Source organism: Castor canadensis, chromosome 11 (assembly GCF_047511655.1).
Source record: "Castor canadensis chromosome 11, mCasCan1.hap1v2, whole genome shotgun sequence".
Lineage (NCBI taxonomy): Eukaryota > Metazoa > Chordata > Mammalia > Rodentia > Castoridae > Castor > Castor canadensis.
Genome location: NC_133396.1, coordinates 8,732,886 through 8,757,167, shown reverse-complemented (window position 1 = coordinate 8,757,167; position 24,282 = coordinate 8,732,886). Strand labels below are relative to the sequence as shown.

The window sequence follows — 24,282 nt, the reverse complement described above, 5'->3', positions numbered from 1 at the left end:
CATAAGAATGAAGTCTCAATACCTTCTTATAAGTCATCAAGAGATTCAAGTAAGAAGTTTTGCAAAGAGCTTTACAATACAAACCCCTGTAAAACCACTAGACTGCATTATTTCCTGAGCTGCCTGAACTTTCTTAGCTGAACACACTATGTTTCCTTCTTGTCTGAAGCCATTTCTAGTGATCATGGTCCACAGATGACATTCTCTTTATCCAAACTCTTGATTTCCTGTGTTTGTGAGGTCAGAGTGAGTGAGCTTTGGTGCCTGTCTTTCCAAAAGGAGGCGAAGTCTCTGCCTCTATGTCTGGCTTCCCTCTCCTCTGTTGTAGCCTCCTCTCAATGGGGTAGGGATCACACCGCGAGTAGCATAGACACTTCCTCCCTGGGCTTGCTTGTTGAGTGGTGCCTCTTCTATCTCTGCCTTTGGCCCCAGGTGGTAGGCTCAGGGACCCCAGGTGTGGTCCCTGTGGCAATGATCTGCCCAATGACATCCAACTTCTTTGCCTGTGACCTGCTGTAAGGTGAAGAGCAGGTAGCATGATCCACCCAGATCCTCCAGTAGTACTAACCACAAGTTCACTTGGCAAATGTGATTGATGGTTTTACCTGTGCTGGTCTTGTCTAACCAGACTGCACATAAAATCCTAAGAGGATGGACTACCTCAGATGTGGTTTTTTTTGTTGCTCTATGTTTTTCTGTATTTCTCCCTATTAGACAAGGTGAAACTCTCTAGAGATTGTGATCTAAACTTCTGAATTTATGTTTCTCTTTCCCACATTAAACATGAACCTTAAAGTTAACTGGCCAAAAAAAAAAGGCACATCCTATTGACTGCATGAAAACCAACTGAGCAACAGACAGACTTTCACCATTCTTCAGATAACACTTTATTGACTAACAGAGGGCAAAAAAAAAAGCAGACAAATTTGGTGGTACACACAGCAACAGATTACAAACAGGAAGAACCAACTCAACATCTTTCTTATGCATTTACCATGCAGAGCCACTATGCCTCAATTTTACTGGCTCTGAACCTGAGCTTGTCAATGACCCTGGTTCTGAATTAAACTTTCACAAACACAGCTTGGTCAAGGCAATTGATCTCTCTAAATCTCTGTCTTCTGATGATTAAATGAGGGAGTTTGTGAAATGCCCATCAGAAGGCCCGCCACATGATATGGACACAATTGGGTAAATCAGGGATAAATTTCAATGAATAAGGAATGCCCAGTTCCTGTTCGTATAGAAGAGAAAGACAAAGCTGGGGGTTGAGGATAGGAAGAGGATGTGCAGTAAATGACATACAAATGTATATGGTCAAGGAAGGAGGGACCAGCATTTTTTAAGTACCTATAGAATGTCATATGCTTTAAAAGAATATGTGAGTGAGGGGTCATAACTGGCTGCAAGGAAAGGAGAAATCCAGGAAGGTGTGCTAGAGATAAGCCTTGATGAATCCACAGGATTTTTATCGCCTAGATACCCAACATCTGTCTTTCAAAAAAATAGACTTCTCCATGAAGAATCGCCAAAGGGTTATCATGCCAGATATTATAGCTCGAATCTGGAATGTTTCTCGAAGTCTCATGTGTTAAAGACTTGGCCCTCAGCCTGGTGCTCCTGAGAGGTGGTGGCAACTTTAAGAGGTGGGGCCTAGTAGAAGGTCTTCATGACACCGGAGGCGTGTTCTTAAAGGGAATCATGGGACCCCTGTGCCCTCCAATCTCTCAGTTCCTGCCATGTGGTCCAGTCGTGATGGTTTGCTCCTGCCAGAGCCCTAAAGCAATGGATCTGCCCATCATGGACTGGAACCTCCAAAACTGTGAGCCATAATTAAACTTTCTTCTTCATAAGTTGATTATCTCAGGTGTTTGTGGTAGTGATGGAAAGCTAACACACAGAATTCAATAAAAACTTATTACTGGAATATGAGAGGAACTTTTGAGATTAAGCAATTCCAGAACATTCCCAAATTTTGGCTGCGTGTGCAGTAGGCAGAAGAACTAAAATGTCCCAGGCAGACTAATAAGGTGTACTTTGCACAGTCACCAGGTGTGGACCTGGACAAGGGCACTTAGGGTCTGACACAGAGCCATGTGCCTGCTGTTCTGTACCACACAGTGGACCTGAGTACCCCAGAATGGCAGGATTTAGAATAGATGGTTTTGTCCTGGGGATGTTTAAGCAAAACTTCTCTGTTGCTCATACTTAAAAACTGGGCAAGACTGTCCAGTCCCTCAGTCATCTGATAGTCTCTCCACAGACAGGAGAGGCACAAGCCCTGGCTGGCCCCTTCTTAAGCAGTTCATCTTTCAGCACATCCATGAGACCACCTGTCACAGGTAGATAAGAATGGTCACCTAGGATGGAGAGGTTACAACTTAGAAACAGTTGTGAACTGTTGCTTCAGATGCTTACAATTATGGTCATTCTGAGTTTTGGCTTTTTGTTTGTTTTTGTTTTATTGGCTATACTGAGGTTTGAACTCAGGGCTTCATGCTTGGGAAGCAGGTGCTGTACTACTTGAGGCATGCCTCCAGCCCTTTTTGCTCTGATTCTTTTGGACACAGGGTTTTATTCTTTGCCCAGGCCAGCCTAGACCATGAACCTTCTATTTTAAGCTTTCTGCCATTGCTGGGATGACAGGTGCATGCACCACACCCAGTTTTTTTCCCATTGAGATAGGGCTTTACAAATATTTTTGTGCAGGCTGGCCTAGAACCACAATACTCCTGATCTTGTCCTCCCAAGTAGCCAAGATGACAGGCGCCCAGCTGGTTATGTCCATTCTATTAATGAGGAACAAGGCCTTTGCCTTACAGCCTGGGACCTAACATTTCAGAGCCCAGGACATAGGATGGAGGTTGCCCAAGGACTACCAGGTGGTTCACTCCCTGGAGCTACCACAGCACAGGCATCTGAAACTTCAGGCCAGCCAGAGCCCTGGGTAAGATAGTTTATGAGCAGGACAACACATCCACCCCCCCCACCCCAATCCAGACCTGAGATTCTAGGAAAGGTGGGAGGTGGGGAAAGGGGCAAAGGAGGAAGAAAAGAAGGAGATAAAAACAAGTGAAGAAAAAAGAAACTTCAAGAGAACTTGATAATCCCGAGTACCCAGTGACAGGCGCCTGACGGCATACAAAAGCCAAAAGGCAGGTCCCAGGACGGGTCAACTTAAGACTTAATATTTGCCTTTCACTAAGCAAACTAATAAATCCCCCACGGTTTTAGCCATACAGAGCTCCCCGGTTTTATTTATTGGTCAAAATGGCAGGCAGGGTTTTTTTCTTGTCTGCTAGTCACCCAGGGGGTAAATAGTCCCTGTGCCACCCCTCCTGTCACTGGATGTGTGTCTATTTGCTTTCTTCCTCAACAAACTTGAGTTCAGTGCAACTGACAGCATGTGCAAACATCTTTGAAGTATTCTTTGGTAATGGACTTCCCTGGACAGCCCTGAGTTTGACTTGTGTAGAGGGAAAACCAGATACTTGTCAGGGAATGGTCAGACATCAGCTGGGCCAGGGCAAGGAGGGACCTCAGAGGATTGTCAAGAACATCCTCTTTCTTTCCAGGTCCCATTTCATTGATAAGAGAACTGACACCCAAAGAAAGGGCATGAATGACTTACAAATGACCTTGGAGCTAGCTGAAAAAAAAAAAAAAAAAAAGGCAGGTCTACTTAGTATCCAGATCTCCAGGTACTGCTTCTCCTCCAAGTTCACGACTCTCTTTAGGCCTCCTTCCACCTGCCTGGCATGTCCACAAACCGAACATGTAAGGGTCTTATCCAAGGTCCGTAGATGTTTCCAAAGTCACCCTATGTCCTTTAAACCACAGTCTTGTAAGCAGAGAGACTTGTTTCACCCCAAGAGCTTCCTATCTTTCTGGCAATACGACTCTCACCTTTTCCAACACAGGTTTCCCAGGCCAGTTAAAGAAGATAAAAGTGTTCCTGTGGGTCAAGGTCAAGTTTAAATGACATGAGAAATTCTCACAGGGAAGCTTGAACAAGGTCCTGGAGGTGCAGGTGGGGAGCTAATTTGAATTCAAGTTATGCTTATGATAACTGAGGAACGATAAGTGTGTGCATGCAGCATGTGGTCGGGGATGACTATAAACTGTACCATGGGCCATGTCTGATGTGCTCTTCCAGTACAGAACAAATCATAGTGAATCTTTAAGTCACCAACTCCTACAAAGCCAATGGCTTATGCAGTAAATATGACAGCATAGTGGATGTCAGAGCCAAAAGGTCACAGGAACCTGTGCCCAAAGCATTCCTTCATTTCACATGGAAGTAACTGAAGTCAGGTCTCCCTGACTCTCTGCTCTGCAATTTTTTACTAGCATGAGACAAAGAACTTGGATCCATACTGAGAAATGTAGGAGAGAAGGCAAATGCATTTAGCTCAAAATCTTATTAAGAAATTGACATTCGTAGCCACTCGGCAGCCCATAAATTGCTCATTAAAATTCTCCCATTTCCCATCAGCTTGACTATCACTCAGTCTTCCCCCATGTCTCCCACTCTGCCAAAGGCTGGATGTTCGTTCTCTGGCCAGATGTTTGAAAGGGGATTCCTATATTAGTCAGAGATGGATCTAGGAAAGTGTGGTGCTGTTGACCACTTCGGCCTCTGGGATTCTATGTGTACGAGAAGATTAGAAAAGGGGGAAGGGGGTAACTGTTGCCTTTGGATCAATAGCACAGCTTTTTCTGGAACCAAAGAATGAATTTAGGATCCACATAAGGGAACAGCTGAAATGTGTTCATCTTTAAAAAGAGAAAAATGGTAGAAGCTGAGCTAGCATTCCTCCAACGCATGGAGATTCTCATGAGAAACAAGAAAGTCTCTAGATGTTTGCATGCTCATTGCTACCCTAGCATGTAATTACCTCCTGTGGCCACGCCACGCGAGATGAACAGGATTAGTGCAGGGCCTGTGTTTCACCATCACAGACGCTCATGCCTGTCTTTCAGCAGAAAGATGGAGACCCAATCCCCTGCAAGCAGCAACAACTTCAGGATGCCATGTGGTCCTGAAAATCTCGCTTTTCTCACTTGCAAAAGAACATGTAATTTGCCTTTCCATTGTTCTCACTTGTCACTAATACCAAAAAGTGGGTTGGCACAACTTTGCCATCCCCCAAGTTCCACTCCCTTATCCCAGATAAAATCAGAGTCTGGAAAGGTAAGAGTGAGCTTGGAGGTACCACTCAACACTATCTGAGTTGAACTCAAAGGTTATCTAGGAGACTTTGGAAGAAAAGTACACACTGAGCCCCAATTTACACTGAGCCCTTGATTTTTTAAATAAATTCTAGAGTTCAAAGGGATTTCAGGAAGCCCTCTAGCCAACTTCTTTGCTCTCCAGACAGCACCATCCCAAAGATTTCAGCTCTTTGTCTCTGTCCAGCAAGGATGCAGACTTCTGTTCTCAGTTCATTCTATACAGCTCACACTTACATGAGTGTGTGTGCACAAACACATATGTGTACACACACACATTGTGGTCTATTTTCCACTGTTGCCAGTGGCTCTGTGCTGTTGCTTAATGAACTCTTTTGCTTTTATGAGAGATTATACCTGTAGGACTGTAACCTGTAAGTTATATCAGTAGGACTGTATTAGTGGAATTTCTAGTACCTTGAATTACTGCCATGCCCACTATTCACAATCCTCTTCAGGACATGGTCTCAGCTGGCTCATACACAGGGTTATATTGATATCATGCAAGCCTTATTTGGTCAGGATTGGTACCTGATCCAGTGGTGTCCATCTGTAGGCTACCCCATGGCCAGTGAAGTAACCACACAGGGCTCTGAATGGCAATTGGCCAAACCAAGCAAGACCTTCCCTCAGAGTGACAGCAGGTAAAAGAAAATTAGAGACATGCCATGGAGTCACTTAGTAGGGTAACCAATTCTTGTTTATCCAGTAACATCCCAGGTTTAGTCCTGAAAAGCCTTTTACCCTGAGACACCCCTTAGTCCTGGGCAGACTGGGACAGTCAGTATCCTTGAGCTTATCACAGCAGAGCACTCTAGTCAGAGCAGAGAATCCTGGTGCAGGGTGGAGGGTCACAAAGACCATGATACTGTCTTGCTACACTGGAAACCGACTATAGCTACTAGATATGCTGACTTTGGGTTTCCTGACAAGGCCTTCCTGGGTAGACACTGGAGCTGGTTCCCATCTGCCTTCTTCCCACTGAGACTTTGGAATAGATCACACTTATAGAGGTATAAGTGGGTCTCCAGTCTTCAAAACCGGAAGGAATTCAAGCAAAACAATGGCTACCACCACGTACCAAGGAAGGAAGGAAGGGAAATACACATAAACGCCTTTTAAATGTCAAAAGGACTAAACATCTCTGGAAGGTTCCTGTTAATCACTCTAGTGAATCTGAGATGTCAAGAAGGCCACCATTGCCCAAGTCATTAAACAGCCATACAATCACGTCATCTGCAATATACAAGCTTTAATTCTTTTGTTACAAAAACAAACTGCCCGTTCTTTTTGGAAACAAGAAAGTACAACATTCTTCAACTGCGTATTGGACTAGGTGGAGTCATGAAAGTACTAAGGAGTGTTTTCAGCCACATACATGATGGCTTCAGAAGGTAGAGAAGACTCAATCTGCCAGGGGTGAGTGTGTGCGATTAGCACACTCGAGGATAAAAGGTCCTAAGTAATTACTACCAACTCCAGCAGCTGCCTAGTCTGTCTGAAGCATTATAATGCAGCATGGTCCCCAACTGCTACCTGAGAGAAAAAGATGATCACAGCTGACTGTGTGTGTCTGTGTCACAGAAGATAGTTGGAGTGAAGAAAAGCATTCATTTTTGCTGTTCTGGATGCAACCAAACAAAGTAAGCTGATCATGAAGAGTTCCCCTGCCTGAGCCTTCTCCAACAGCCCTGAGGTCTGAGAGCCTGCAGAACGTCCACACCGACCCCAGGGTCACTCTGGCATCAGGAGGGCTGACTACATGTACCATTCCAAGACTGCCTGCCACACACAAACGCTGGCCTCGTTAGAGGAAGCAGGAACAAAAACTGCATCCCATTTGACTCAAGTGTGGTTAACTATTCATTCTGTATCTGGATGGAAGATAACGGAGCAAATAAGAACTGCTGAGTCCCAAGGCAAGTGTAGGAGGTGGGGGCAGGCAGGGTAGAGTTGGGAGAGAAACCTGGGTGTTGGGGACATGTCAGAAAGAGTGTCCTGGGCAGGTAGCAGTGGAGAACATGTCTTCCACAAGACAGAAGGTCATGGCCTAGGGTGATGAGTCTTCTTCAACTGCAAGTTGAACATCCTCCCACTCATTCAGGCCAATAAAGAGACTGTTTCTTAGGGTAAGGGGCTTTGATTTTTACCCAAACGTCCCCACAGTCTAGAAATTTCTTTATTCTCCAAAATAAGAGTTCTTGATCAACGAGTTCTTGCCTCTCAAGAGGTGACTGGGCCTCAGCCAGGTACTTCTGGGGGTCCTGGGGGTGTATGTTGGTTCTCCAAAGCTTGCTGGTGGGCAGTGCGGGTGAGGAAGAGCAGCCCTTGGTCAGCCTCTTTCCAGGCCCTGTGAACCAAAAGACAGCATGGAAGTTAGATGTTGGCTTCTCTTCTTTCCACGAATGCCCACAGTTAAGCATCACTTTCCCAAGTTTGTCTGTAATGTTCTAATTAATGCTGTAACTGAACAGAATATTCAAAACACAGTGTTTCAGTTAAGAAAATAAAGAGACCTATTTATACCTCTCAATGGACTCCCTGTACCCTGAATTGTACATCAGGAACCCCCAACACAAATCCCACCACCAAAGCCAGGACTTTTAAAAATACCACTGAATATAGGCAAGCAAGAGGAAGTAGAAAATAGTTTTTTTCAGCATGTCATCATTATACCTATGAGATATAGAGCCTGGGCCATGGAGGTGTTAGATCAGGAAAGCCAAGGGTGACAGTATCCGCAGCTAAAAAGACGGCTTGTTCCTCTCCTAACATTCACTCTGACAACAACATCTTTCTGCTGTCCAGACTCCCTTAGCAATGAACCAGAACCTGACCCAGAGTGGATGATAGTCCCTCAGAGGAAGGAGGAGAACGTAAAGCAAGTAAGCGAAGACAGACTCCAGCTCACCACAAGTCTCTCATGTTTTCCTCGCCTCCCACTCCCCTCAGGCATTTCCCATCTTTAAAATTGACTAGGCTCAGCCTTTGGAGTAAGGGTAGAGATAAACCAAGCCTATGAAGGAGGCTGCTGTCTATGCTCTGATTCTGCAATCACTATCAACCTACAAAGAGTAACTTGGACAGCTACAGATCTGTGTATCCACAAGTACCCTGCAGGATTAGATGCTGTGGATACAGAAATAAGCCAGACAGGACCTCATAGGCCATGGTAGAGGAGCAACACAGATCAAGGCCTTCCTCAGGTCAGAATGAGGCCAGGACAGCAGTATCTAGAAGGAAGCACCCTGCAGATTCTGGAGGAATCTGGAAATCCACAGGTAGAGAATGTCATGGCTCAGCCTGGTGCAAAAGCTGTCGTTCCTGCAGTGCTGGCTGAACCCTTGGCAGGGAGGGAGCCGCTGCTATGAGGTCCCACTGGGAAAAGTGCTAATCGCCTCAGAGGAGAGGTGTCAGATGAGGCCCCAGAGGGCTGAGCAGGGAGTAGATACTTAAAAGATATTTCTCTGCAGCAGAACTGGGGAAGGAGTCAAGACTCTGCACTTTTAGAGTCACGGACAAATAAAAAACTAAAAAGGCAGCCAATGTGCAGACACGGAGGCAACTCCATGGCTCTCTCATTGGTGGCCAGGAAGGAAACTGTGAGTCTTTGCCCCAGGTGCTACCCCAGCCTTCCAGACACTCCCTCTCATTTGGACCTGAAAACACCCCAAACAAACCCAAAGTTCTGTAACCTTCCTCTGCATTCCTTTCCCCTCCTGGGCAAGAGTCCTCTAAGATGTCTCAAAGACCCTGGAGAAGTCTTTTCCCCTGGGAGACACAGCGCATGGCTAGCAAATTAACTGGCAGCAACTGGGACTTCCTTCTTGTTGCCTGGCAACCACATGCACTTGGCAGTGGGACATTAAACACAGAGGGAATGTTGGGAGGCATTTGCAAAATAAAATAAAAAGCAAAACATATAACACCCCAGACTCTCATCCCTGCAGGCAAACCCAGCCAAGGGTAGTTGAAGGTGTGGAATGGGGAATCAGTGCAGAGGAAAGTAGGGTTAGGACATCAGCAGATCCTACCCCACACCATCAAACTCTTCTACGGATAGTATTTTTATTTGGCTAAAGACTTGCCGCTGTTAGCCTGGAGAAAGGCAACAGGAGGTACAGGGATTAGAAGGCACCAGAGAGCTGAAAGCTTACCTAGAATTATCATGAAGGTTTCTGAATCTGCTACTCATGGTGCTCCATTGGTGAAGCTACAATGGCCAAGATGACACAGCCACCTCTAAGACAGAATCTTCTCCCTTCCTCCCTTCCCACCAGGTCAAATCCCTCTGCACTTGACTGTTTTCATGCCTGTTGGTATGGCCAGGCTGTGTAGACAAGTCCTTCAATACACCCCCATGTACCTCTACATGTACGGTCTATGTTTGAAGCAGTCCATGGAAGAAATATGGAGACATGGAAAGGAAAAGGAAAAGCAGCAAGAGATTCCTGTGGCTGAATAATGGAGGGCCATTGTGGTCCCTGCAACCTGAATGGCAAAAAGGACAATGCAGATGTGCTTGAATAAAGGATTTGAGATGTGAAGATTACCTTACATCTCAAGAAAGGCTGGGGAGATTTGATGGCCAGAGGTGGCAGGGAGTGTGGACCCTTGGCAGGGTCCAAGAAGGGGGCCATGAGGCAAGGAAAGCTAGAAAGGCAAGGGATGGAGTCTCCCCTAGCGTTTCCAAAAGGAACAAGCCTTGTAGATACTTGCCTTTAGCCCATTGAAACTCATCTCAGGGCATACTGTGTACTTTCTCTTCAATTTTTTTCCCCAGCACTAGGGGTGAAGTCCATGACCTTAGGCACGGTAAGCAAGGGGTCCACCCACTGACATACATTCCCAGTCCCATCCCCATAGATTTTCACATGAAATGGAGCTAATCAAAAGAGGGAGGGCCCAGGATTCGGTTTAGAAATCCTTTAGGCTCAGTAGGAAAAGGGAGCATCTCTTAGAGCAACTGAGGAAAGCAGCAGCCTGGGCTTTGAAGTGGGCTATTAAATTATACCATTTGCTGACTGTATCTCAGGCAGGTGGCTTAATCTCTGTTTCGTCACTGCAAAATAGAGATAATATTATTATCTATCTTGCAAAGCTCTTAGGATTAAATGAGATAATACATTTAAAAAGCACCCGGTGTATGGCAGATGCCAAATAAGTGATAATACTTAGGAAAGATCAGGAAGGCAGATATTGGCAGAAGCTACTAGCTACCCAGTCTCTATTCTACCTTTTCTACTTGGTAACAGAACTCTCAATTTTGACTGTTATAGAGCAGTTCAGAGTAAAAATTTCCAGCCTCCTTTGCAACTAGACATGTATCTAAGATCTGCTAAGCTGAACTCTTGGTGTGATCCAGGAGAGGCTGCTCTAACACTTGAAGAAGCCCAATTTTTACCTGTCTGCCTTTCCTACCTTCTGTTTCCGTAAGAACAAGACAGTCATTGTGGCCTATGATTTTTCCAATTAAAAGTGGGAGTCATGCACCAAGGTGGTTGAAAGAAGATAAAAATCTGGATCCCTGGTCACTCCAGTGTTGCCGAGCTAACCTGGGATGGCCTTCCTCTGGATTCACATTGTATCATTGAAGAGAAAGGCTCTTCTGTCTTCGTTAAGTACTTGTCATTTTGGAGTTTTCTGGTAATCATAAGGATACAGTGTGTTACTTACTGATCTAAGCAGGTAGGATTTAGTTGTTTTAGAGCAATGGTTCTCAAAGTATAGCCCAGGCCAGCAGCTGCAGCATTTGTGATAGAAACACAAAATTCTGGGCTCCACCCTAGTTTTTGAATCAAAAACTCAAGAGTGGAGCCCAGCGGCCTGTGTTTTAACAAGACCTCCAGGTGAGTCTGATGCACACCTGAGTGTAAGAACCACTCTTCCAGAACAAGATTTCCCAGCGAGGCACATGTAGACTCTGACAACTCTTGTTGCGGGGAGCATTCCTGTGCACTGTTCAGCAATGTCCTTGACCTCTACTCTCTAGCACCCTCCATCCCTGTTGTGACCATTCAGAATGTCTCAGACACTGCCATACTGGGGGAAGGGGGGGCAAGACAAGGCAGCCACATTGCTCCCACTTGAGAAATTCTGCCCTAGAGGCCTGGCTCTTTCTTGACCTTGGCCTCACATCAGACTCACCTGGGAACCTTTTCAAAATTCCAATGCTCAGGCCATGCCCAGCCCTGTTGAGTCAGAATCGCTGAGGGCAGGACACAGCAGCTGTAAAGCTCCCAGGTGACAACCATTCTCAGAACTGCTGCAGACGCCACGGACACAGAAACTGTCTGTTTTGAGTTGCATGAAGGGTGCTGTGTCCTGCTGGAGGGAGGACAGAAGGTGCTTCCAGGCAGAAACTCTCCTAAGAGTGACAGGGTAGACTTGGCAACCAGCATCCCAGCAGCCAGATGAGGTGGAATTCCTGGCAGCTGTGTCACTTCATTTCCCATAAGAACAGGGTGGACACCTTTCAGTCTCTCACATGAATAACCACACAAAGCCTCAGTTTCCTCCCCTAATAAATAGAGAACACAATGATCCAGCTCCCATGAGGTGCAGTAAACATTAGCTCACCCAACAAAAAGAATTGACTTAATAAAGACAGTGATAGGTCAGTGGACCCTATCACAAGACCATGGATTCTCTTTCCAGCAGGTAAAATGTACAGGTCCTGAACCCAGGATACACCTGAGCAAATAGAGACTTCACAGATATACAATACAATATATATTCACAGATATATAATACAATGTTAAGTGCTGAAAATAAGCTTGGCCATGGGTCCATAATTGGGTTGAAAGGGAGAAGGAAGAATTAAATGAGAAACCACCAACCAAGAGAGAAGGAGGTAATAAACTGAGTTCTGACCCCTTGCAAAGAATGCAGGGACTTCTTTTTCATTCATTCCCAGCCTGCACTGCTAAAAATGCTGAACCAAACTTTCCCTTGCTTCCCCTGACCCAAATCATTAAATCCAAGATGTCAAGGTGGGGACAAGTGAAGGGAGAAGGAGGAAAGGAGGAGAAAGAGGAAAAGGAGGAGACAGAAGATAAGGAGAAGGAAGAGAAGGATGTGAGCAGAGAAAAAAGAGAGAGGGGAGGACAAGATGAGGCAAAGGAGGAGGAAGCTAAGAGGTTCTGATGGTCTTAGGTATACCACCTCGTGGCAGATCAGGATGAAATGGTTTCTCAGTCCTCTACCTATTTCAGCCCCATCTGATAGCCCAGGTAGGATGGGAGACCAATAGTGAGTCTATAAAATGTACGCAAAAGATCCGTGTGTCCATCAGAGGCTGCAGAACAAGGTGTGGAATCTTCCCACATGCCTTGCCCTTTCCCAGGACTTCTGCCTTCCATTCAGTCATCCATTTACTGAAGCTGACTGAGACAAGGAAGAATGAACCCAGCTTCCCCCTTTCCAGCAGTACCAGAGAGACAAGGAACCTGATCCCGACCATTCCCTTTTCTGTTCCCAGGGACTTCCAACAGGTGACTGTGCAACATGGGAGATCTGAGTCAAGGGCTTTGCTGCCGGCACTGGCCTCTTCCAGAACTCCCACCTCCCTTCCTTACCCTAACAGCCCTCCCCACAAACTCAACATGTATCTCCCACTTGACTAAAATCCCTGTTTCCACCCCAGCCTGTAATCCTTGTGTGCAAATGTCCTGACTCTGGCAAATGTTAAAAAATAAACTTGAGAAAGCTTCCAGATGCTCTGGTGTTCCGTTGCTCTGGTCTCCAGAGGGTAATGCATGATACACAGCATCCTGATGGCCCAGAGAAAACAAAATGTCAAAAGGCACAGCCTGAGGGTCAGGGGGAAGAGGAGCCCTCCCCCAGGGCTACAGTTCCACCAGTCTACCCATTAATTCTTGGCTGCAGAGATGCACCCTTAAGGTTCCCTGTATTCTCCCATAGTCCCCGACATCACATTCCTTCCACTCATATGCATGGGACACACATCTCTTGAGTTTATTCCATGTCATGCAGAACATGCAGAACCTAAAAGGTAAGCTTTTAGGTTTTGTCTTTTCTGAGCATCCAGCTCACTTCTCCATTACACTTAGGTCCACTGCCTTTGGGACGTAGAGGCTGGGATGAAAAATGACACAAGAGTGACCCTCATACTTAAGATGCTACCTGACCATTTGAAAAGAGATCTTAGGAACTGGACCAGCCAGAACAAGAGTTCGTGGCTTGCTAAGGCCCCTCTGGGGCTGGTGGCCTCTGATCTCCAGAAAGATAATTGCCAATGGGCTGGCTTATGCACACATAACCACACACGCACCCTTCTCAACATGTACACACCTGAGGGCCCAGAATTCTTTGCACAAGGTGACGCCTGCTCCCTTTGATGCTCGCCGGATGTGTTCCCATTGGGCAAGGACCAGACCTCAATAAAACCGGCATTATCAGGAGGGGGTGGTTTGTGATTGCACTGGTCTGTTATCTCCAGCTCCGGGTGGGGCTGCTTTGTGGTTCACCACTGAAAGGCATTAACTTATAGGTAGATCAAAGACCCTTCCGAACCTGCCGACTTGGATCCCTGTTTATCCCTTGGTGGACTGTTCCTAAAGATGGACTTTAAAGATAATAGGTACCACCACCTCCAGTCCCAGACTCCCCTGTGTCCTCTCCTTATCATAAAATATGTCCCCTGAGGGCCATCTAACAGCCAACCACGAGGCCTTCCTCATCCCTTTCTTTAGATGGCCCATTTAACAATGGTGGGTGGGGGCTGGGTTGAGCAGGTGCTCCTGTCCTCTTTGTGAATCATACCAGGGTGGTGGTTCCGGAGAGGAGGTCATTTATTACACACTTTCCTCAGGAGGAATAAACTGACAGGTGTCCCTCACCCTGGCCCCTGAAGTCCCCTCTTGGACTCCACAACTACCCGGATATTTGAGGAACGACATTCAGTCTGCAGTGAGGACGCAGTAGGCCTCTGCATTGTGTGGATCTGCACCACCAAGAGGAATTGCCCATGGGAGAAAAAGAGCACAGGCTCTCTGACTGTGGGTGCTGGCAGGGGTCTCGCTTCCTGAGTTTCCCTCAGCTCATGGAGCAGGTCTTTCAGGGACCAGTCACACTTTCTACTTTGTCTTGAGGCTACCAGGCTTACTGTCTGACCTGGAAAGGCACATGGATGGATGGATGGATGGATGGATGGATGGATGGATGGATGGATGGATGGACCAACCAATAAATATAAGAACAAATGAACCAGCAGTTCACTAGCAACATCACTTAGCTATCCTTAAAATTTGGGATGGACACGGGGCACAGACATTCATTCCTACCAATGAGAAAACAGTCCAGGTAGTGTCTCTCCCTGGTGACATCTGGGCTTAATGACAGGCAGTCAGATCAGGGTTCAAGTCCTGGAGCAGCCTCTTATCAGTTGTAGGCTTCTGGGCCAGTCACCTCGGTTCTCTTTCACACATCCACAAAGCAGGGTGATTAGTAGTGCCTAGTAAGGACCAAGTTAAACACTGCCTATTTCAAAAATAGTATTTGTCCTTATTACTGTCTTTCCCAATGGCACTCTATTAAAAAAATACACACTGCACATTTCCAAGGAAAGACACTGAGTCAATTCCATGGTAATTTTTATAATACAGGCCATGCCTAAGAGGCACATGAAAAAGTTTGGATCCGTCATCTGTTACTCCTTTATTTTGTCTTTTTAATCCAGTAAAGTTATTCTTAGCATTTGAATTCTCCTCTACCTCCGCGATTCTAAGTTCCCTTGGCCACTCCTAACACTTCTGAGAACTTGGGCAGATAAGCAGAGAGGCGGTGATGGACCCAGGGATTGCAAGCAGGGACAGGGTTTAAGGAGTCCCCACCATGAATGTCACAGCTCAGCTACAGATAAAAGCTTTATTCCCAAACAGTTAAGGCTAACCTGAATGTCAAACTTGAACTTTGTTATTAGCTAACATTAAAATGCACAGATACCTTTTCTTGTGTGTATAGGTGGCTCTGGGGATCGAATCCAGGGCCTGTGCATCTAAGCAGGTGCTCTGTCACAGGTCTACACTCCCAAACTGATACCCAACTCTTGTTTCTCTTCCTTGCTCCTTTCATCCTTGAATCCCTGGTCTATCTGCCTGTCTCACTTTCATTAGAGACACTGCAGCCTTCAGAGCCAGGATGGGCCACCCCTATAAGAAATAGTACTCATGGGGCTCTGCCTGGTCTGTCCAGTGCCAGCCCCATGTGGCCCGGCCAGCTGTGGCATCTGTGCCAAAGTGGCAAGAGGGACAGGCCTCAGCACCATTCCATCACGACAGGGCCAGGTTGCTACCCCAGGCTGCAGCTGGGCTCTGGGAGGCACTGGGAGGTCACATAGCAAGTTCACAGAACAGGCCACCCACACGGCACATCAGGGCTGCCGGACTGTCCCCAGGGCCAGAGCCGAGCTGGCCCTTGGCCCTGATTTGGAAGACTCCACCATATGGCTTCCCTGAGGAGAAGGAGAGAAGGAAAGCTAGGGGCAAGAACGAGCTGTGCTTCCTCTGGGTGTCAGGACCCTTCTCAGGCAGGGATCTAGGGGTGGTTAGCCTTTTCCCCAGCAGATCCAAGAAAAGAAAGAAGGGGGCAATAAATGAAACGAGTGACAGCTAACAGTGACATGCTAGAAAAGATTGGGCTCCCCCTCTGGGCTCTTCTCTCTCTAGCTCTTAGATGTGTTTTCAGGTTTGATCTGAACTTCAAAAACCCTGAAGTTTGGGTCACTCCACACTTCCAATTAAAGACATGAGTTTTCGTGTCTACAGAGAACTTTGACCAACAGTGTAGGCAGCAGAGCAAAACAGAAAGAGAATGACCTCTCTCCCCTCCCCCTAAAAATCTGGGGGTGGGGACAGGGAGAGAAGGAAGCAAACATCTTAGCAACTTTGTCCTCTCTGTCCACACCCCCCCAACTCCCCACCCCCCTGCCCCCAGAATCCTCTGTTGACAGCTTTTCTCTCTTCTGTGGTCCTGTAGGCCTCAGTCTTTATCCCTGTGTGGTAGGGTGGGGCAGAGATGGTCCAGGGGCAGGGAGAGAGGACGAGCTGAGAAGAGATGCCTTGGCACAGCCTCCCAGAACAGAGCACTGATGCCTCGTCTGGGGTCTGGGCGGAAGGCAACCTTCCCAGGTTGCCCGGCGTGCTAGGACTTGCTAGAAACCAGAGCTCTGGCTAGCAGAAGGGGGCGGACAGTGGAACCAGAATACAAAGGGGGCAGCCGGGGGCGGGGGCAAAGCAGGAGGAGGGGGAGGTTTCAGTGAATCATATAAATTAAAGACAGAAAGGATGTCAGGCCACCTTCATTTCCTTCCTCTCCTAATAGGAATTATCTCATCAGCCCGAGCCTCCTAGGGGCGAACTTTAAATGATTCCTGTAATGGGGATTTCAAACTATAACAACCCCCTCCTCACCAAGCCCATCTCACTCACAGGAGGGCTAAAAGAGTTCTTAAAGCTACAGCACAAAAAGAAGCCACTCCAATCAACTCTGAGCTGCATCTTTTCACATAACCTAGGCGTTGCTCCTTCCTCCTGTATGTCCACTTGGGGAATTTACTGTGAGAACACAGTCATGGATATGTTGACAAACTGAATAATAACACATTCCTCTGCTCTCTCTACCCCTGTAACCCCCCACACACACACAAAGAAAAGCCCCAGCAACTGGAATCTATGAATATTGCTTTTATGGCAAAAGGGATTTGACAGATGAGATTAAATTAAAAGATTTTTAAAATAACATTATCCTGGATCTGTGTAGGCTTTAAATGCAATCACAAGTGACCTTGTGAGAGGGAAGCAGAGGGAAATCTGACCACAGAGAGGAGAAAAAGCAAAGTGACCACACAGGCAGAGGTGTGAGTGATGTGGCTATAAGCCAAAGAATGCCAGCAGTCACCAAAAGCAAGGGACAATTGTCCCTGCAGTTTCTAGGAGAAACCAGCTCTGCTGACAATTTGATTTCAGGCCTTCTGATTTCAGACTTCTGACCTCTGGAACCTTAAGAGAAGAAATATGTGTTGTTTAAAACACATATTGCGGCTATTTGTTGCAGCAGTTCCAGGAAACTAGTACAATTGGGAATAAAGTTCTTGATACAAGGACTATCTTTAGAGTCTTATTTTATAGCAAAAGGAAGAAACATTACAGAACTAGCTGAGAGTGGTGGCTCCTGCCTATAATTCTAGCTACCTGGGAAGCAGAGATGGAGAGAATTATGGTTTAAGGCCAACCCTGGGCAAAAAGTACACAAGACTCCAGCCCAACAGAAAAAGTTGGGTGTGGTGGCGTGTACCTGCCATCCCAGCTACTGGCAGAAGCATAAATAGGAGGATCATAGTTTAGGCTAGCCCAGGCAAAAAAGGTGAGACCCTATCTGAAAAATAACCAGCACAAAAAGGGCTCAAGTGGTAGAGCACCTGCCTAGCAAGCATGAAGCCCTGAGTGGAAACTCCAGTACTGCACCAAAAAAATAAATGAAAAGAATGAAACGTTAAAGAACTGTCAAAAATGACTAAGTCACAGCCCTACAATGAAATACTAAACAACCAAAGAACTATTTCACCAGTAATAATAAAGGATTAACATCATAGAACTGAGGATGGTTCCTAAATAATTCTCTCGCTTCAGCCATCGAGGGTAGACGTCTTATACTCACCTCAGCTGTTAAAAGCTTCACATTGATTTGCAGTTAAGGAGGGCTGGCTCCCTTTCTATGAAGAGAGAAACAGAACTGGAGGAATTTAGTAGAGCGAGGTCCATCAGAGTCGAGGCAACCACACACCAAGCCTGCGTTAACAAATGGCCACAGAATGGTGCCTTGAGACAACAGGAATCCATACTCTCACAGGTCAGGAGACCAGAAGTCCAAAGTGAAGGTATTTTCAAAATTAGTTCCTTCTGGAAGCCCTGAGAGAGGCTCTGTTCCAGGCCTCTCTCCTAACTTCTCCAGGCAACCCTCTATGTTCCTCCACTTGTGGGTGCTTTACTCCCATCTCTGAGTCCATCTTCCCATCTCACTCTCTTCTGTGTCCCTGTCTTTTTTCTAAGGATCCTAAAGTAATTACAACTGCAAAAACCCTTTTTCTAAGTAAGATCACACTGTAGGGTTCTAGGTGGACATGAATTTGGGGGGGACAAGACTCGAGCACTACAGGTGGCCTGTTTCTCTCTATCTGTTTCTGTCTCTTGATCAGTTGCCACTATTAGAGTGGATGGTGTCAGGAGAGAGAAAATTTGACATCATTTAAGTGTTCAAGCAGAAAGTACCTATCCTGAAAGACCTAGAGGACGTTGTGGGTCTGGATGAGAGACGGAAATAAATAGCCCAAAGTAGTTTGATGTTATGAGCATTGTACCCGAAAAAGTGTCTGTACTGACAGACACTGTACTGCCCCATGGGAGGAGTTAGATATCAACATCCTTCCTTTCAATAGATGCGTGGACCCCTATGAAGCAAAATAAACTATAAGAAAGGAAATGCTAAGATTAGACTATTTGTATATTTGACAACTATTTACAGAGCACCTACTTGGTGTCCTGCAGTATGGAATAAAACCTGACATTCCTATGGGTCTCTCTCTTCTTGATGACAAGAAGATGACACCAGGACAAATCATAGGTAAGGAGATACCTAAGTCGGCACTCCAACGATAATGCGGACTGAGATAGGGACTCAATGTCACCAATGTATATGGACAGCTGGCGGATTCTTTGGGAAAACCTAAGAGTCAGGATTCTGGGATCACTTCTACACCTGCCCAGCCCCTGAAGGAAAGGAGCGAAGGCAGAGTAGCCAAGGGCAGGCTGTCTGCTCCTGCTGGAGCCCAGACACAGCATACCTGCAGCACACCCACTGAGAACTGGAGGGCAACCTCTCAGCTGTGGGAGGCCTGAGACGCTCTTAAGCCCCAGGTGGGTGCCTGGAAAGCCACTCTCCCTGGGGAGCCCAGGCCTCAGACTTTGCTTTGCTGTTAATCACCATAAGCACCCTGGTAGCACAACCCTGATCTGGGTGGCCCTGAGCCACTCCCAAGCCTTGTCACATGCCCAGTGATCTCAGCTGGCCTCACACAAACCCTGTCAAGTAAGCAAGACAGGTGTTGTTTATTCCTTTATGACAGGGGAAGCTCTACCAAGTGGAGTGGTTCTACGGATGGCTCATGGCCACCCAAGGAGCACGTGTCCCAGTTCCTGGCCCCATGCTCCTTCTGTAGCCCAGGAAGGCAGACGGCATCTTCAAGGCCCTCTGGATTGTGTGTGAACACTTGAGGGTTTGGCAGAGGTGGCAACACATATCAGGGGCCAATCTCTTCTCTCTGGTCCAGAGGCTTCCTTTCTAGACCCTGGGGACCCTGGCTTGCTAAAATTCCCATATATTTCTTCACCATCAGCCTTTTTTCCTCTTGCATGGCAGTGGGGATGGGAAGGGCATAGACTCAGGCATGACAAGTATGGCTGTCCCAGGCTCGGCTGCCCCTGGTTAGCGGCAAAACATACTTGTTGAGATTTGGGATGAGAAGCTACACATTTGGTACTTTCCCAGGCATGGAGAATGAAAAGACTAAGCAGAACTGGTTTCAACTCCTAGCCTGACTTTTGAGAGAAAGCTTTCCCCAGAGCAAGACACTCAGCCATCTCAAGGTAGCCTTAGGAGGTAGCTGGGTTACTTTGGAGCAGAACAGAGCAAAACGAACAATATCCTTGTCTGGGGCCAGAGGTTAGCAAGGCATGAGTTAAGGATTGTTGGGGCCTCAGAGGGGGTGGTGGCATTAGTTCCTTCCTGGCAGAGCCTTTAGGCTGACAGGGCTCCCACCACCTGAAGGTATTCAGTGCAGATCTGACCAAGGGGAATTCTGGGGCTGGCACCTGACATGGGAAGTCGAAGCTGGGCCAGCCCCACACTCAACCAACTCTGGGATACCAGACTTGGGCTGCTCCTTGTAGCTGATCTTCCAGCAGCTGGACAGAAGAGAGAGACTGTGGTTTCCCCTCCCCTGTGGCCTCTGTATCTTTGAGGGGCACCTTGGGCAACGCTAAGAGTCTAAGAGTTCTTCTGCATTTGGGGGTCAGGCAGAGAGGAGCTGTGAGAAGACAAGCAGTAGTCTGTAAGCTGTGAAAAGTCAAGCTGCCTCCAGCCATCCAGGCCAGCATACGGTTCCCATGATACTCTTACTGGCAGCGTTAATAACTAACCACGTCCCAGACAGGTGCTGGCGGCCTGGCCTTAGGAGTTCTCATTCAGGGTTGGAAATGAGTCATTTCCCTTTTATAGTTTGCTAGCAGCCTGAGTCACCCAGAGCCGACCCTTTCACACGAGCTCATACCCTGGCCGACTCACATGCATGGACGTACCTTAGATGTACCTGTTTCCCAGGTCAGCTGGGCCCTATGCGGCTGACCCTTGTAGACTGTGCCAAGTACCGTCCCCATTGAGTACTCTGCCCCTCCCCCTCCCCTCCTTCAACTGGCACAGTTGACTCACCGTCCCAAGAGGAGGCTAACGAGAGGTCTGAGGAAAACCAGGGCCTGACAGGTGGGCACACATGCCATGGTTAAAGTGTGCCTCACCTTTGACCTTTACCCTAAACATTGCTCTTTTACCCTCTGCTTAGAAACAAGACTAGAAGTGGAAAGTTTCAGAACTGAGAAGTCAAAGCACAAAACTATAATGCAAATAAGTCAACTTCATCACTCCTAAGAAAGACAGAGGCTACAGGTAGTTAAACAGTCCCATAACAGTGAATAGCTTCCCCACTGCGTGTGTCAGGTGGCGCTAAGACCAAGGCCCCAGGCATTTAGGCTTAGGTTGATACGGTGGCTTTGGACAGACACCCCCTCTCTCCTCTCTCCTATGGTCTCTCTTACCATTTTTTTTAACTGAAAAGAAAGATAATAAGAACTAAACAAACATATGAAAATGAAAAGAGGGAGATTAAAAATAAAAAGACTTCCACAAAATAGTTAGGGGGTTTACTTTCTTTTTTTCTTAAGCCTCAGAAAGTCCCTCTCTCTACCTGGTTTCTAAAACAGACAGTCAACACCAATGACCTCAGATTGGACAGCACTGGGTGTCTCACCATCAGGGCTCCAGGCAGGTGTGAGAGTGACAGGTGGGGAAAAGAAGACACTATTTCTTTGCTCAGGAGATGAAAATGGAGCAGGAGAGATGACAGCAGAGGCTGAGCACTGGGTAGTGGGAAATCTGACACCAGTGCCAGCCACTGGCCTTTTGGGTGAACTCCACTTGCTCTACTCACCTTCAGTTCTGCACTGGGCACCTCCGGGTGGGCTTTGGTTACTTCCCCATCTCTCAGGTGTCACTGCCAAACTCACCCCGGGGCTCAGAAAGCTGAGCCTGTGGCTGGCTGTCACACTTCCATGGAGCCCCCGGACTTTCCAGACTACATTTTGAAATGTGTTTGCAACAGCTGTGGCTTTTGTCTGACCTTCTCAGAGTGAGAGGGGCTTTCCCTGGTACACACGCCTGGCACATAGCATCTAAGAGAGCATCTGGCCAAGCTCCATTGATTGCACCAAGGGTCCACATGCCAGAAAGAGGGAGACTCCACCCCTGGTGCTGGCTCAAGGGACCAAGTGAGTCATCAGGACTGACCAGTGACCATGATGTCCCAGGGTGAAGGGGGAGGCCTGCGGAGGGAGCCTGCTGCAAGGACACAAACCTTAGTGACTCACAGTTGGACCCTGAAGGGAAGTTCCATCTGCAAGTCCTGGGGATGGCTCTGGTCCCTGGGTGAGCTCATCCCAGCACCATCGACACAGACCAGGACTCATTCTTGCTCCCAGAGCCCCAGCTTTTCACTCTTGATTATGGAGGAACTTGTGTGAACCTAAACAACTCTCCCTCTTCTCCTCCCTGCACATAATGGATGGAGCTGAGGAAAGAGTCTCAGATTTATAAGCAGTTAGAGTAGTCCCTCCTCCTGCTGATCTCACATGGGAGCCTTGGGGGGGGCTAAAGGTAGACTGTGACAGTTTTCCTAAAGGAAGTACATGAAGCTAGTGCAAGTGAATAGCACCATTTTAAGATCACTGCTTTTGTCTACGGCTCTGGGGACCCTGTTGTCAGGCTGCCATCCTGCTCCATTAACATGGGCCACTGGACTAGAAGCAGAAGTGCAAGGCACTGGGTGGATGGTGTCCCCAGAGGAGACATCCAGAAATACACTCGACCTTGATAGAAACACACAGGCACAGACTTCACCACTGCCACTGTCCTGTCCTTCTCCAAGTATTTCCAACAGAGCACATCCACATTTCTAAGGTTTCATCAAGTAGAAGCAGGACCTCAACTCTGGCTCTTCTGTCATATGCAGGAGCAATAGAGAAATTCCCCAAAGGAGGACACCAGGCATTCATTCCCTTATAGGCTTAGCCTCCAACTCACACATGGCTGCAGACATTTCCAAACAACCATCAACCAGTTCTTGCAGGTCCTCAAGGACACATTCTCAGGAAGATCTGTTGTATCCTGTACTTACTCTAGGACACCCACAGCCTGCTCTACCCGGATGCCCATTATGGCTACAGGGTGAGAAAGACAAAAGAGGCATGATGACTGACACATTCATGTCTACAGCTGTCAAGTCATACTTTCTTAGAGGGAAAAGGAAGATGAAAGGAAGCACGAGGCTGTAAGACAAGGAGAGCCCCCATGAAGCAGCGTTTATGACATGGCAATGTCACTGTCCGGTGTACCCCAAACAGGACTGGCACCCCTCCCTTCCCTAGCGCAATTGCCAGGGAGGAGGGCACCAGGCCTCTCCTCCTATTCATTTTTACCACTCTCTCCATTTTTCTTCTCTTTTGCCTTTTTTTTTTTTTTTTTTTTACTGCTGGGCCTATGCATCTGCTACTGTGACTCTTGATGGATCTACAGGGGGCAGGTGGGGGAAAAGGATCCTCTTATGAAGCCAGGATCCCACTGCCAGAGGCTGTCCTAAATCAGGCTATCATTGCTGCTGAGAAGCAAGTAGGTCCTGACTTTTTCCTCAGCATCACTATCTCCATCATTCCATTGTCACGTGTATGTGATGGGACAGGTGAGAAATGGGCACATTTGATGCCCCTCCTGTTTGGACCCATCCTCCCCAGCGGCCCTGTTCCTCTGGGCTTCTCTGCCAGCCCCTCCCTCAAAAGGGTCCTTTACACAGAAAGTCTGATCACAGTACACTTGGCTTAGAACCCTGCCATGGCTTCTAGCTCCCTTGGAAGCAAAGCCTGGAGCCTCCAGGCCCTTCCTAGTCTGGGTCTCACGCCCTCAGGTACCTGTGATGGGTTCCTAAATCTACCTACAGCCTTACGTGTGCTCCTGCTTTGGGCCTTGATGTTGCTACTCCTTCTGTCCCGAACACTCTTCCTAAAATATTTAAGTGTGCCCCCACCACAACTCCAAGTCACCTTTTCCATTCAATGCTGCAACCTGCCCTCCTCTCTCTGCATGCTCAACACATTTCAGCTACTTTTCCTCCCTTTGTTTTTATTTTTCCATCACACCGACACTTTATTACTAGATAATTTAGAGATTTCCCATTTTTGACTGTTTATTATCTGTCCTCCTTCCCTAGAAGGCAAGCTCCATGCAGCAAGATTAAGCTTGCTTTGTTCAATTCTCTGCCTAGGGCAGTCCCAGCAATGGTAGGTATCCTTCAGATGTCTGTCGAAGGAAGGGAGGGAGGGAGGGAGGGACGGACAGAGGGAAGAAGGGAAGGAGGAACAGATGAACAAAGAAGCAAACTACTCCCTTTGGGTGGAAGGAAGGAGCTATACCTTATGGAGTGACCTGGCATTAGGTTGAGGTCATCTGGGGAAGGAACACTGAGGGGTGGTGAAGCTGAGGGTGCTATTTTCAGGAAGACAGTGCCCATAGTTTGTCTGGAAATCCCCTTGGAGTCACTTATTAACCACCCCGACCCCAAGACACACACCAGCCACCAGGCACTAAGCCCAGACAGCAGCTAAAGAATAATTGAAAGCTGACTCCTGGCAGGTGCCCACTCCCACTAGTGAG

The 24,282-nt window shown here is 47.3% G+C and overlaps 1 long non-coding RNA gene across 2 annotated transcripts in view; it reads right to left on the bottom strand.

Annotated features, from left to right (window-relative positions):
- Nucleotides 1-3,652: 3,652 nt before the first annotated feature.
- The window catches only part of LOC141413675 (uncharacterized), a 160,747-nt gene continuing 140,117 nt past the window's right edge, over nucleotides 3,653-24,282 (bottom strand). The window contains exons 3-5 of one of the 2 annotated variants that reach the window (XR_012438440.1): nucleotides 11,380-11,752; nucleotides 10,788-10,875; nucleotides 3,653-7,582 (exon numbers count right to left, since the gene is read on the bottom strand). This is a non-coding gene — a long non-coding RNA (uncharacterized lncRNA). The remainder of the gene's footprint in view (nucleotides 7,583-10,787; nucleotides 10,876-11,379; nucleotides 11,753-24,282) is intronic. The other variant, XR_012438441.1, reaches the window with a different exon arrangement.